Below are 15559 nucleotides of genomic sequence, written 5' to 3'. Positions count from 1 at the left end.
TTGATAGTGCTAGCTAGTTGAGCAAGTTGGGTCTCAATCATCTTCAAGTGAGTGTTGGATTGTTTGAATCCATCCTCAAACTCGACATTCTTCTTGGCTTGCGCCCCCACAAACGACTCCATGAGAGCCTCAAGATTAGACTTGAGAGGCGGGAGTGGTGGAGGTGCAACGCCATAACCACTAAGGTTTGCTTGATATTGGTTGCCAAAGGTCCTCGGTCCATTGAATCCGGGAGGTGGCAATTGAGATGCACCATAAGGAACTCCCGAGTTCAAAGGATAACCCCCACTTAAGGCACACCTAAATTGCCCATAAGAGTAGTTATAACCCCTCCACCTTGATGGTTGGGATTATAACCCCCTTGGTTGAATTGGCCTTGATTGCCAAAACCTTGAGCTTGACCATAGGGCGCTTGGCTTTGATAGCCTTGTGCTCTATAGCCACCTCGATTTTGACTATCATACCCACTTCCTTGGCCATAGCCTTGATGGGGACCATACATGGAGGGCCCTCTAGGTTGCCTAGGAAAATTAGGATTGTTAGGGTTATCATTCCTAGACCTCTCATTGATGGCATTAGCATACTCTACATCAAACTCTCCTTCATACGAAGGGCCATAATCCACAAATGACAAGTTATGAACTAAGGGGCATGCATCGGGGGAATGACTATAGTCTTGGCAATTTTCACAAAAGAATGTGCCCGGAGGCATTGAGCCATAAGAACTAACCTTGCCCTTCCCTTTAGAGAGAAGAGTGGCCGAGGGAGGAGGGATTGTAGACGGTGATGGCGGTTGGCTCGAAGCTCTCCCCGCGAATGGTGTGTTTTCAAGCTTCTCCAAGCGCGAGGTAAGCTTCTCTATCATCCGTGCTTGCTCTATGGCGTACACCGAACCCTTACCATCTTCACTCCTACCTTTCCCATCATAATCCCTTGTGCCTACATGCCAAGATTGGTAGTTTTGAACTACATCCTCAATGATTTCCTCTATTTGATCCTCAGTTTTATTCATGATGGGGCCTCCCGCGTGTCTTCGAACTTGGACTCAACCCCAAGTAAAATGTTTGGAGCAACAACCATTTAGGAATCCCATGGTGTGGGCATTCCCTTTGGTACTCCTTGAAACGATCCCAAGCTTCGAAGAGTGACTCATCTCGCTTTTGCTCAAAGGATTGGATCTTGTGGCGACACTCCGCCGTCTTCCCATGCGAGTAGAACTTGTTTAAGAATGCACTTGTCACTTCGGTCCAAGTCCGAAGTGAGTTAGGCTTAACCTCCTTGTCAAGCCAATCACTTGATCGCCCAAGTAGAGAGAACCGAAACAATGTCAACCTCACATAATCCGATGTGACACCATTGTGCTTGATTGTGTCACAATAGTGCTCGAACTGTTTGAGATGTTCGTGAGGTGATTCATTACTCTTCCCACAAAAGGGGTGGCTTTGCACCAAATTGATCAAGGCGGGCTTGATCTCAAAGTTGTTGGCACCCGTTGTTGGGGCTTGAATACCACATGTAGCTTCGAATGCCCCCGGTATTCCCAAGTTCTTAACCGGGAGCGCCATGTTCTCAAACACTTGCTCACTCTCTTGTTGTTCCTCACCAACACTCAACGATGCGAATTTGTTATTGCTTGATGAGCTAGACCGTACACGCCTTTGTCTCCTAAGTGTCCTTTCCAATTCAAGGTCAAGAGGATGGAGGATCCTTTGACGAGAACGCCCCCTAACAAGCATACAAACTCAAGAAAAACCGTGAGCAATGCCAAGGAAAAAGAAAGCTAAGCGAAATTGCAATGTTTTTGTATTTTCTAATGATGAACTAGTCTCAACTAAAACTAAAAAACAACAACCGTTCCCCGGCAACGGCGCCATTTTGATAGGTGTATTTTCCGTCGTTGATAGAAAACAACCTATGAAAACAATATTTATAAAACCAATCAACTAACCGGCTAGCGGAAAGCAAAGGGATCGTCCCAAAGAAACGGTGGTTATCGAGTTTGAAAGTCAATCTAGTTCGAACAAGAATTTGGTTTTGAATTGTCACTTTTAAGAATCTAAAAAAAAACTATGAATTATGCTAAATTGAATCAAGAAAGGGAGATGTTAGGGATTCGGGGATAGACTAGGGAAATCGGGGGAAATGAATTCAACTATCTAGCAATGATGATCATGCAACGAAGTGACGATTAGGCAAATAGCATCTAAAGACGAACTCGCCACCTCTCGGATAGGGAACGCTAAGTGTCTAATCCACGGAAGAGCTTTCGCCTAATCCTAGATTGAACTAACTAACATATAATAGGCACCGCCATTTGATCACCCAAGATAGGCCCACAATCTCTCGCCAAACCTAACCTATGGTTCCACGTGATTCTAATAGAATAGCATTTGCAACTACCAATCAATTAGCATGGATGTCCTATCATCAAATCATATTTAATCACATGAATCAATCAACAATCAATCATCAATTTCCCCTAATTAAGCCCCTAGATTCTCCCCTTTCCCTAACCTAATTCTACTCACTAGTCATTCTAGAAATTAAGCAATCCATTAATTCTAAGCTAGAAAGCATGAAATTGAAGGAGTAAGAGAAGAGAATTTAAGAATTCAATTGCACAATCAACTAGCAATTAAGAATAAAAGTAACTTCAATCAATGAAATCAAGAATTCAAGAAATTAAGGAATTGAAGAACAATCAACAACAAAGCAAGAGCAAGAATTAAGAAACTAAGAATTAAATTGCAAAATTGAAGAAGAGTTAAGAAGGATTACAAATTGAAGCTTGAATGGAGGAGAGTTTCTCTCTCTAGAATTGCTGAAAATCTACTTTTAGAATCTCCAATTATCAACTAAAATTCTACTCTCTACAAAATAAATCGAAAAATATATTTATAAGTTTCCCCAAATAGAAGCCAAAGTTCGAAAAAAAGCAGCCCGCGCTGCGATTCGGTCGCACGTACCCACTGTGCGACCAAACGTAAATTACTTTGTTCGACCAAATGTAGTCCTGTGCGAGCGAAGACAGCGAAGATCATTTCCTTCGTCCTGTGCGACCGAACGTAAAATCCTGTTCGGTCGAATGGGGTTTCTTTGGCTCAAGTCTCCTTTGCAGCTCTATTCGGTCGAACAAGAAGAACTAATCGTGCGCACAACTTTTGTGCAGTCGAACTCAAAAAGTTGTGCGGTCGAACAAATGCTGTGCTGTCGAACATAAGGCCTTGTGCGGTCGTTTCCCAATTTTGGGGCATTCTGTCTTAGAAATCCATTCTGTGCGACCGAACAACAAAGGGCATTCGATCGCACAAAACTGGAAATTCCATGAACTCCATTTTCACTACTCTATTCGGGCGCACAAAACGCCACTCGACCGCACAAGCCCTGTTTTGGCTCGAATTCACTTGTTTTCCATCATTTTTCATCAAGATCACCTATAAAGCACAAGATGGAACAAAACTTATAAATCTCACACAAAAAGCTATAAAAACTATAAAAAGCATAAAAACTAACATAAAATCCTAGGCTAAGAGCGACATAAATGTCGCCCATCAAACTCCCCCAAGCTAAGCGTTTGCTAGTCTCTAGCATACTAAACTCAACTAAGGAAGAATGAGCGAATCAGATTCTAAAAATTTACCAAAATCAAAATCTAGCAAATCTAATCAAGGAAAGACTAAAATGGAAAACACAAACCAAGAAAAGAAAGAAAGAAAAGAAGAAGAAAAGAAAAGAAAAGAAATTAAACTACAAAATTCAAGATGGGCTTTATTATGGAACAAGTATAGAAGAACACTAATATTACTTATCAAATAAATGAGTACACGCTAACTAATGTCCTAAACCGAGTGAAAGATTCGAGAATCAAGCAAAGTGAACTAAGGGCAAGCACTAGTCAATCCCCCTACATCCGGGCATACCACGCCAAATCTCTAGATCTTATGCACCCTTGAGAATAGCGTCTCAAGACACCGCGAAGGCGCCATATTATCAACATTAGGCTACCCGACATCTTAGCATGACAACCTTGTTCCTTAAGCTTGACCAAATCCTTCCTCCACCGACAATGACTCAACTCTAAAGGGTCAAGAGGGCTTTTAGTGCGTAACGTAGGCTAGGGGTAAGGCGCGGAACAAATTTGGCCATTTGGTGATCATACCTAAAGTGAAGCGCAATGATAGAACTAAACTCAAGCATTTTGAACCAAACACAAACTCGTACCACTTATTTGGGGTACCCCCAAGCTTATTCAACAACAATTCTAAACTACAACTCTTTTTTTTTTTGCGTTTTTTCCTTGATTTAATTTTCCTCTTTTTTTGTGTTTCAAATGAAACTTTTCATGCCTTGTTTTTTTTTCTCTATTTTTGGCTTTTTTTTTCAAAACTTTACTCTCTTTTTTGCTTTTGCAACAATTATTCACTATATACAACATTCTTCCAAAACTTTGCCGTTCATACCAAACAACATTCATTCCTCAACTTTGCATAATTACTCCAAAACAACAAGCATCATAACTCTAAGCTTCACTATCACTTCTAAGGGTGAAAACAAAACAAAGGCTATTAGGCTTGTAATGTGCTCATAAGAAATGAAGGGTCAAGGCTAAAATGGCTATCAAAGGGCAAATGCAAACAAAAACATATGAGAAAAATAAGAAAATAGAGTCCTAAACTAAAAAGAAAAATAGTCACCGAAAGAAATGCCTCTATCGCCCCTTAAAGTAGTTCGGTCGCGGTCTCGGGAAGGAAATGGTCAAACTCGGGAGACAAGAAAGTCAATGCTAAGGATCCATGCCACTCAATATATGAAAATGTGTTTGGGCTTATTTTTGAGCATGAACCTCACAAGGGAGAAAATACCATTCTCTCCGGCTTCAAATCACTAGAGAAATCGACACCATCTTACCACAAGCCAAGAGTTCATGACGCATGCTACCCATAGTTCAACCAACTTTCTTGACACCAAATCCTAGACTCGACCCAAGACATTAAGAACCGTGTAAAAATCTACCAATTAGGTATAAAAGCATTCTAATATACAAGTTCCAATTTTATATGCCCCAATCAAGAATATTGCCTAAGAAAACCTAGAAAAACTCTCCTTGAAAAAAAGGAAATCAAAACAAAAGAAAAAGGAAGAAAATAAGAAAACACACCAAAAAGGGAAACAAAAAGAAACAAACAAAAAGAAAAGAAACTAAAATCAAACTAAATCAATCTAAAAAAAAAGTTTATTTTAGGCACGCGAATGGGAATATTATTACTTATTTGTTGTGATTGAACTTCCATTCATTGGTTTTCAAATTGTATGTCCTTGATAGGGATATTTTCTTGAATGAGTGACGATGATTGCTCTATTATTGGTGTACATTCTTGAATAAGTGTTTGTTGATGCGATCTCTATGATCAAATATAAATTTCTTTCGTAGAGGGGACATATGAATTATGTATCGTAGAGTGATTAATTTTAGGTCGCACACTAGAATGTCAAGCAATAGTGAGTTAGTTGCTGCTATTCGCCTTTTGGCGGGAAGACTGGCTGAAGAGAGAACTGAGCGTCCTGATTCTACTGGGGACATGTTTGAGAGACTAACCAAAGTTAAGCCACCATACTTTAAGAAGCAAGCTGATCCTACCATTCTAGAGAACTGGGTTAGAGAGTTTGAGAAACTGTTTGGGGATGTGAACTGTCTTGAGAACAGGAGAGTGGGTCAAGTTGTACTGTACTTGGAAGATGAGGCTGATTTGTGGTGGAGAGAAAATAGGGTTAGACTTAGCATTGTTGAGAGATTCAATTGGGATTCGTTTGTTACTGCCTTAAGGAAACTCCTTTTATGAGAAAGCAAAAGGCACAAGAACTCATAAACCTTAGGATGGAATTGACTAAGTTTGTACAAGGCTAAGATAGACGTACCGTGAAATTCAGAAAGTAAATGTAAGGAACCATATTGGAAGATTGACCTAGTATAGATGTTTTGGGTAGTCCAAGAACCTTTGGTTATTTCTGTAATGCGAGTGAGGAAATTGATGAATAGGGAGCGTGAGCTATTTTTCTGTAGTGTGTTTGAGGTGAATAAAGAACTTGGAGTCAAAATCGAGGATGTTTGTCATTGTGAGTGGATTCATTGATGTGTTTCCAAGTGAAAGTGCAAGTATGTTACATGTTAGAGCCCTTGAGTTCATTATAGAATTAATTCCTGGAACGACACCTATATCCAAGGCACCTTATAGCATGGCACCTCTCGAAATGAGCGAATTAAGACGCAGTTGCAAGAGTTGTTTTGTTAAGGGGTATATTAGGCCTAGTGCATCACAGTGGGGAACTCTTGTGTTGTTTTTTAAGGAAAAGACAAGAGTATGGAATCATGCATCGATTTTAGGGAGCTAAACACCATCAAGAACAAGTATCATTTGCCTAGAATAGAGGACATATTGGATCAATTGAATTGGGCGAGTGTATTCTCGAAGACTGAGTTGTGTTTGAAGTATCACCAATTAAGGATAGCTGATAAGGGCCTAAGACCTCATTAGGACTCGTTATTGTCATTATGGGTTTAGAATAATGTCTTTTGGGTTAAACAATGCACCTACCATAATTATGGATTTGATGAATAAGATTTTCCACGAATTCCGAATTAAGTTCGTTATTATATTGATGATATCCTGATTTATCCAAGGAATGATAAAGAGCATGACAAACACTTGAGGATTGTTTTGGAGGCGCTTAGAAAGAATCTAGTTTTATTAAATGAAGTATACAAATCTTGAAGTCATGTGTGTATAAGTGACACCGACGGAAAAGTGAAGACTAAATTGATTGAAAACTACGTTACTTAAGGGAATAAAATTAAGAGAGGATTCGAGTGGTCCAGGATCGTTAGAAATCATTTGTTGTCTTGAAAAGATGGGAATGTATGAATTGGTGGAAGTGCTAAGAGTTAAGACCAAGAGTTATGACATAAGGAGGTTTGGTAAAAAGGAAAAGTTGACCAGAAAGAGTCTCTGTAGATCCTGCTAAGATTCAAGATGTGAGTGAGTGACCTACTCCAAAGAACGTGTCCGATATTTGAAGTTCTCTAAGCCTAGACGACTATTATAGGAAGTTGTGAAAGACTTTTCGAAGTAAGCAAAACCAATGACCAACTTGATGAAAAAGGAATCGAATTTCAAGTGAAGTGAGAAATGTGAGGAAGCTTTCTAGATTTAGCTGTTGTCGCGTCAATTGAAACCTTATAAGGCTAATTACCAAACCCATGACTTAGAGTTAACTGTTATGGTGTTATCTACGAATATTTGGAGACATTGCCTTTATAAGGCAACTTGTAAGATCCTTACCGAGAACAAAAGTCCGAAATTTTGGCAATAAGGTCCAGTTGAATCTTGGGGACAACATTGAAAATGAGTATTTCTTTCCACCCTGCAAACGATAGACAGACTAAGATTACTAACGGAATATATGTTGAGAACGTGTGTTATGGATTTTAAGGGTAATTGGGAAGGCCACCTAGGTTCGATTGAATTTTCGTGCATCAATAGTCACCATGCAAGCATTACGATGACACATGTTGAGGCATTGTATGGAAAGAATTGTAGAAGTCTTACTTGTTGGAATGAGTTTAGTGAGAATATTGTATTGAGGACATAATTCGTTGAGGAGAAATATCCAAAGTTATTCCCTGAGATGAGTTACGAGGGCGTACCTCGTTTTCTTTAAGAGGGGTAGAATGCGATATAAATTCGCGCTTTTTACCTATTTTTATGGTGTTTTTATGCATTTTTATACTTATTTTAGCAAATTATACATGTTGATGCAAGTAAATAGATTCTCCGCATAAGAAAAATGTGTTCATGAGTAACACAAGCAGCTTTGAGTTGGCAAAAGAGTGCACATAGGTGGCACAAGTACTTCTTTAGTAAGAATAAGTTAAAAGCTTTTGGGGAAAATGTGGTAAATTTCGTGTCAAGTTTCGGGACGAAACTTCTTTTAAGAGGGGTAGATTGTAATCCCCCGTAAATTTATAAATTTTATTAATATATTTTAACGTATATTATTTATATTTAAATAAGAATTTATGAATTTTAGAAATAAATATATATTTAACGTATATTTATTTATTACATTTTTTTATATTTTCAATGATTTACGAAATCAAAAATAATTTTATAATTTTAAGTTAAAAAGAATTTGAATTGCGAAAATCGATTGAATTTAGAAAACGATCCTATTCGGTTTTGGATTCGAATCCTAAAACTAAACTCCTAATTCTAGCCCAATTGGAAAAGCCCAAATAATAAGACCCAAAACACTTTACTCCTTCCTTCTCTTTCAATTCACGTAAAAAAGGCCAAAAACAAAAATACACCAAAACCCTTTCTCTACTCCAAGTTCACGTGAATTGCTTCTCAAACCTCCTCCTTGCTTCACGTTAACCTCTGCGCCGTCACCTTCAGCCACCTGACCACCGCCGGCACTCCTCCCTCCTCCGCCGTCCGGTAAGCTTCCCCTCCCTTCTCACCTTTCTTTCTCCCTTTCGCGTTCTTGCTATCCTCCTCACGAACTCTCTGTTTTGCGAAGCACCACCAGCCACCATCACCTTGCCGCCCTGCCGCCCTGCTCTTAGCCACCACCTAATCGCGCCGCCGATCCTCCCAACTGCCCGGTAATGCTTGTCCTTCCTTTTCTCTTTCGTTCTCCTTTTTTTTTCTATGTTAGTTCGTGAACTCCTCCTCATTCGTGCTCTGTTCATTGCGGAAGCAACCACCATTCGCCAGCCGCAGCCACCACCTCGCCCAGCCGCGTCGACCCATCAACCACCATCGCCGCGTGCAACCTTGTGTCCGCCGGCAGCCTTCATCTCTCCTCTTCATTGGGTTATTTCTTAAACCCTAAGTTATTTAAATATTTTGATTTAAGTTTATTGATTTTAATTTATGTTTCTTGAATTAAATTATTAATCTTTATAGTTAAATTATAATTTTCAGATTTGATATTGATATTGTAAATTAATTAATTTCAGTTTTGGTTGTTTAATATGTAAGTTAAGGTTTTAAATTAGTTTAGTGATTTAATTCGTGTTTATTGAATATAAATTACAAGTTATTATGATAAAAGTATATTTCAGATTTTATATTATGTTTAAGTAACAAATTTAATTTCCAGATTTATTAATTTGGTTAAATAAGTATTTTAAACTATTAAAGCATGAATTTTTAAGGTTTTATTATGTTTAAAATCACAATAGAATGATTATACCTATTAAAGTTATTATTTTTATGATCTTAAGGATGTTGAATATATTTTGAGCAAGTTTTGAATTATTTTATATTGCTGGAAATTTAAAAAGAAACGTTTGTTGGAGTTTATGATAATTAGGGATCGTTAGGGAATTAATCACTATTCTAGGAAGTTAATTAATTAAGTTTCGATATTTGGGAATGTTCTAAATATGTTTAGGATGTGTTTAGAGTACGCTATTGATGCTGTAAATTATTAGGAATTGATTTGGGTACGTTTCTTGATTATTTTAGGCGGAGAATTCTCTTTAGGCGACTTTTGAAAGTGTTAAAGTGGCCTATCAGTTTGTTTACACAAGGTACGTACATACCTGTGTGCTTGGAATGTGTGCTAATTGTTGAAACCATGTTGAATTGTTGATGAACTTGGTTATGTTAATGTTGTTGATGAACTTAGTCAGGTTGAAATTGCATGTTTGATACTGTGGGATGAACATATTAAACTTATATTGCATTATGAGAATTGTAACATGTTAGTATGGATGATTGATACAAACATGTTGGTTGGGAACACTAGATTATTCTATATGTTGGTTTGGATCGATTGATTATTGTTCCCTTCTTAGCTTTTCACTACTTTATGAGGGCGGTGGACCTTGTTTAGTAAGTTGAAACTTTATACCCATATACAGGGTTGATCATGGTTAAAGGAAAGGTTGGGTAAATTGGAATGAGTCTTGATTGATGCCTTTATGATCACTTACTTAATTTCAACATAAAAACAGTTGTGAACAAATGTGGATTGTATGCCTTATGTGGTTGTTGAGTCATAACAGAGTCTCAATTTGTAAATCATGTAAAGTGAAACTGAGTAGCAATAGCTTTAGACTGTGCACGTCTAAAGTGACGGACAAACAGGAGTTGGGGTTCATGGTGGTAGCCCATGGCCTTTTCTGGGACCGGATTGATCACCGTGTTCTATTTTTATTAAAACGTTCCTCGATATCGCAGGTCACTGAGGTTACGGAGTCGCGCCCGTACCTCGTCTTCCTTAGTGAAGACTTCTGGACGGTCAACTCGGTCCATTGTCTATTTCAACTAAAATAATATTATTGCTAAAAGTCTAGCCTAGTCTAGTCTGGTCAAGTATGGTCGTCAAACTATCATGTTTTGTCTGCCCTTGTTTGTGTTCATTAGTATCATGTTAGGGTTGTTCGTTTAATAGAATCATGTTAGGCTTATTATTGATTTAGTATGCAGTACTCAGCTTTGCTGATTACGTGCTTTTGCTTGTGCATGTTGATCATGGCTATGCCTTATTGATCCTGTGATGACCCAATCTTTGGTGAGCAGTCTCTAAGGATCAATAAGCATTGTCCATCTGCAGGTTTGAAGATGTTGCATCATTGGGATCGGGAATAGAGAGCTTGTATTTAGTTTTGATTTGCTAAGTTGACTTGGGTTTGTTTAATTGGACTTTAAACTTGTCATACTATTTATATTTCCTTATGTTCGTTGGTTGATTTTTGGGACTAAACCTGTAATCGATTATTTATAAACCTAAAGTTAGTTTTATGTTTTCCGCTGCAAAATTCTGAATAAGCCGTTACGTTTTCACACGGGCGATAATGCCTTGATAATTCTCTACGTTTTATATTAAAAGGTTATTTTAGAAAAGAGAAAATTGTCGGGGTGTTACAAAGTGGTATCTAGAAGCTAAGGTTTTACTTTAATAAATTTTTAGGCGCCTAACTATCTAGTTATTTAAAATAAAATTCTTAAAAATCGAGCTTCTACGTATTATAGTGTTCAAAAATTGGTACTTTTTTTTTGGGGGGCCGATTTCCTTTTATCTTGTTTGAAAGAACATAATATTTTTATTTAAGTTCGAAATCAAATTATTTATTCAAGTTAAAGCGATACTTTCGAAATTTTTATTTTTCTTATTATTTATTATTCAAAAAATGAGTACATTTTTTTAAAGAAGTTCAAATAAAAAAAAAAAAAAATTTTAGTTGTTTCAAGATTTAGAATTCGTTATTTAGGAAATATAAACTTTTTCGAATTAATAACTTTATTTTCTAATTTATTCGCTACGCATTTCCTTAATTTATTTTACTTTATTTATTTTATATTTTATTCATGTTATTATTCTATGTTATAATTTTCTTATATTATCGTCATTTTACTTTGTTAATTAAATTATTTCAATGCTTTAGTTTATGAGAGATGGGTAGTATAAGAAGGGCATATAAGATAGAATTATATGTGCATTAGTAGCTAGTCAATGATAAGAAGTTGATTGTTATGAACGTGCGTGTACTAATTGTTTAAGTGTTACATTTAAATGTGCATAAAGAATTGTTTGCTTCCACCAAACTTATTGCGTTATTGAACTTTGTTTATGGTTTGGTTGGGAAATCGTTAGTGAGGCCTTAAGTTGTTTCTTTAAGGAATAAAATATCCCTTTATGAAGAAAGTCGTGTTTGGATGTGAGTATTTTGCTAGATACAAGACCAACCCATCTTAATAAGAGAGACCATCATAGCATCCACTATTGTTCATTGCTTACCTAACCAAAAATGCCATACCTAGAACTCAAATATAGGTTTAAAGACATGCATTCTGATGATGGAACACCAAAGTTGATTAAGTATGGGACTAGGGATGGTAGGTAGAGATATGACGTATAGATCCTGACCACCATTATTGAGGTCGTTGAAAATGGGTTCAAGGAGGGTAGAAACTCATGGAGTCATGCTTGGGATGCAGTTATAGATGAACCTATTAGAGTTGTAAATATCTAGAGGGAAATGATGTAACCGTGGAGAATGAGAATGTAGTGGTTGAGGCAAATAACCCTAACCCAGTGGCCCATGAGCCTACCATTGAGATTCCTAGTGAGTCGGATGTGGAACCTAAAGGTGATGGTGAGGTGGCAAGTGAGTCTCATCAAGATAAAGACATGAAAGAAGACTCATACTCGGAAGAAGAATTCGACGAATATTGAAGATCTAGATCTTACTCCACAAGTTTCCAAGGAAAGAATAGGTAGGCAAGATGCCTTAAACATTTGAAGTTGTAATAGTTAGTTAGTTCTTTTATGTTTTAAAGAATAAGTGGCATATCAGCAACGGTTTAAAGTTAAAGCAATAAGAGTTTGAGTTATTCTTTATTCTCTTCAAGGATATAATAAGCCTTTATAGAGTTAGCAATAGAAGTTAAAGTATTCATTTCCAGTTTGAGAGTTTCGTTATTCGCCAACAATAGTTTATGTTTGTGTCGTAGAACCTTTATGTTAATTTGAGGACAAGTGCGTTATTATGGTTTAGAAATTGTTATTAACATTCTTTTGAGGAATAGAGTTAGATTATTGATAATCAAAATGATCAAAAGTTTATTTTAGGCACGCGAATGGGAATATTATTACTTATTTGTTGTGATTGAACTTCCATTCATTGGTTTTCAAATTGTATGTCCTTGATAGGGATATTTTCTTGAATGAGTGACGATGATTGCTCTATTATTGGTGTACATTCTTGAATAAGTGTTTGTTGATGCGATCTCTATGATCAAATATAAATTTCTTTCGTAGAGGGGACATATGAATTATGTATCGTAGAGTGATTAATTTTAGGTCGCACACTAGAATGTCAAGCAATAGTGAGTTAGTTGCTGCTATTCGCCTTTTGGCGGGAAGACTGGCTGAAGAGAGAACTGAGCGTCCTGATTCTACTGGGGACATGTTTGAGAGACTAACCAAAGTTAAGCCACCATACTTTAAGAAGCAAGCTGATCCTACCATTCTAGAGAACTGGGTTAGAGAGTTTGAGAAACTGTTTGGGGATGTGAACTGTCTTGAGAACAGGAGAGTGGGTCAAGTTGTACTGTACTTGGAAGATGAGGCTGATTTGTGGTGGAGAGAAAATAGGGTTAGACTTAGCATTGTTGAGAGATTCAATTGGGATTCGTTTGTTACTGCCTTAAGGAAACTCCTTTTATGAGAAAGCAAAAGGCACAAGAACTCATAAACCTTAGGATGGAATTGACTAAGTTTGTACAAGGCTAAGATAGACGTACTGTGAAATTCAGAAAGTAAATGTAAGGAACCATATTGGAAGATTGACCTAGTATAGATGTTTTGGGTAGTCCAAGAACCTTTGGTTATTTCTGTAATGCGAGTGAGGAAATTGATGAATAGGGAGCGTGAGCTATTTTTCTGTAGTGTGTTTGAGGTGAATAAAGAACTTGGAGTCAAAATCGAGGATGTTTGTCATTGTGAGTGGATTCATTGATGTGTTTCCAAGTGAAAGTGCAAGTATGTTACATGTTAGAGCCCTTGAGTTCATTATAGAATTAATTCCTGGAACGACACCTATATCCAAGGCACCTTATAGCATGGCACCTCTCGAAATGAGCGAATTAAGACGCAGTTGCAAGAGTTGTTTTGTTAAGGGGTATATTAGGCCTAGTGCATCACAGTGGGGAACTCTTGTGTTGTTTTTTAAGGAAAAGACAAGAGTATGGAATCATGCATCGATTTTAGGGAGCTAAACACCATCAAGAACAAGTATCATTTGCCTAGAATAGAGGACATATTGGATCAATTGAATTGGGCGAGTGTATTCTCGAAGACTGAGTTGTGTTTGAAGTATCACCAATTAAGGATAGCTGATAAGGGCCTAAGACCTCATTAGGACTCGTTATTGTCATTATGGGTTTAGAATAATGTCTTTTGGGTTAAACAATGCACCTACCATAATTATGGATTTGATGAATAAGATTTTCCACGAATTCCGAATTAAGTTCGTTATTATATTGATGATATCCTGATTTATCCAAGGAATGATAAAGAGCATGACAAACACTTGAGGATTGTTTTGGAGGCGCTTAGAAAGAATCTAGTTTTATTAAATGAAGTATACAAATCTTGAAGTCATGTGTGTATAAGTGACACCGACGGAAAAGTGAAGACTAAATTGATTGAAAACTACGTTACTTAAGGGAATAAAATTAAGAGAAGATTCGAGTGGTCCAGGATCGTTAGAAATCATTTGTTGTCTTGAAAAGATGGGAATGTATGAATTGGTGGAAGTGCTAAGAGTTAAGACCAAGAGTTATGACATAAGGAGGTTTGGTAAAAAGGAAAAGTTGACCAGAAAGAGTCTCTGTAGATCCTGCTAAGATTCAAGATGTGAGTGAGTGACCTACTCCAAAGAACGTGTCCGATATTTGAAGTTCTCTAAGCCTAGACGACTATTATAGGAAGTTGTGAAAGACTTTTCGAAGTAAGCAAAACCAATGACCAACTTGATGAAAAAGGAATCGAATTTCAAGTGAAGTGAGAAATGTGAGGAAGCTTTCTAGATTTAGCTGTTGTCGCGTCAATTGAAACCTTATAAGGCTAATTACCAAACCCATGACTTAGAGTTAACTGTTATGGTGTTATCTACGAATATTTGGAGACATTGCCTTTATAAGGCAACTTGTAAGATCCTTACCGAGAACAAAAGTCCGAAATTTTGGCAATAAGGTCCAGTTGAATCTTGGGGACAACATTGAAAATGAGTATTTCTTTCCACCCTGCAAACGATAGACAGACTAAGATTACTAACGGAATATATGTTGAGAACGTGTGTTATGGATTTTAAGGGTAATTGGGAAGGCCACCTAGGTTCGATTGAATTTTCGTGCATCAATAGTCACCATGCAAGCATTACGATGACACATGTTGAGGCATTGTATGGAAAGAATTGTAGAAGTCTTACTTGTTGGAATGAGTTTAGTGAGAATATTGTATTGAGGACATAATTCGTTGAGGAGAAATATCCAAAGTTATTCCCTGAGATGAGTTACGAGGGCGTACCTCGTTTTCTTTAAGAGGGGTAGAATGCGATATAAATTCGCGCTTTTTACCTATTTTTATGGTGTTTTTATGCATTTTTATACTTATTTTAGCAAATTATACATGTTGATGCAAGTAAATAGATTCTCCGCATAAGAAAAATGTGTTCATGAGTAACACAAGCAGCTTTGAGTTGGCAAAAGAGTGCACATAGGTGGCACAAGTACTTCTTTAGTAAGAATAAGTTAAAAGCTTTTGGGGAAAATGTGGTAAATTTCGTGTCAAGTTTCGGGACGAAACTTCTTTTAAGAGGGGTAGATTGTAATCCCCCGTAAATTTATAAATTTTATTAATATATTTTAACGTATATTATTTATATTTAAATAAGAATTTATGAATTTTAGAAATAAATATATATTTAACGTATATTTATTTATTACATTTTTTTATATTTTCAATGATTTACGAAATCAAAAAT

The 15559-nt window shown here is 36.9% G+C and overlaps 1 long non-coding RNA gene and 1 pseudogene across 1 annotated transcript; both read left to right on the top strand.

Moving 5' to 3' along the window:
• Nucleotides 1-1086: 1086 nt before the first annotated feature.
• LOC130466553 (uncharacterized) lies at nucleotides 1087-1187 on the top strand (annotated as a pseudogene).
• Nucleotides 1188-8159: 6972 nt separating this feature from the next.
• Nucleotides 8160-10910, top strand: LOC130465984 (uncharacterized). Its single transcript, XR_008925997.1, has 3 exons — nucleotides 8160-8873; nucleotides 9531-9595; nucleotides 10590-10910. It is a non-coding gene; the product is annotated as an uncharacterized lncRNA (long non-coding RNA).
• Nucleotides 10911-15559: the final 4649 nt, after the last annotated feature.

The sequence above is a fragment of the Spinacia oleracea genome, chromosome 1 (genome assembly GCF_020520425.1).
Source record: "Spinacia oleracea cultivar Varoflay chromosome 1, BTI_SOV_V1, whole genome shotgun sequence".
NCBI lineage: Eukaryota > Viridiplantae > Streptophyta > Magnoliopsida > Caryophyllales > Amaranthaceae > Spinacia > Spinacia oleracea.
The sequence above is the reverse complement of the archived record's forward strand: the minus strand, read 5'-3'. Positions and strand labels throughout refer to the sequence as shown.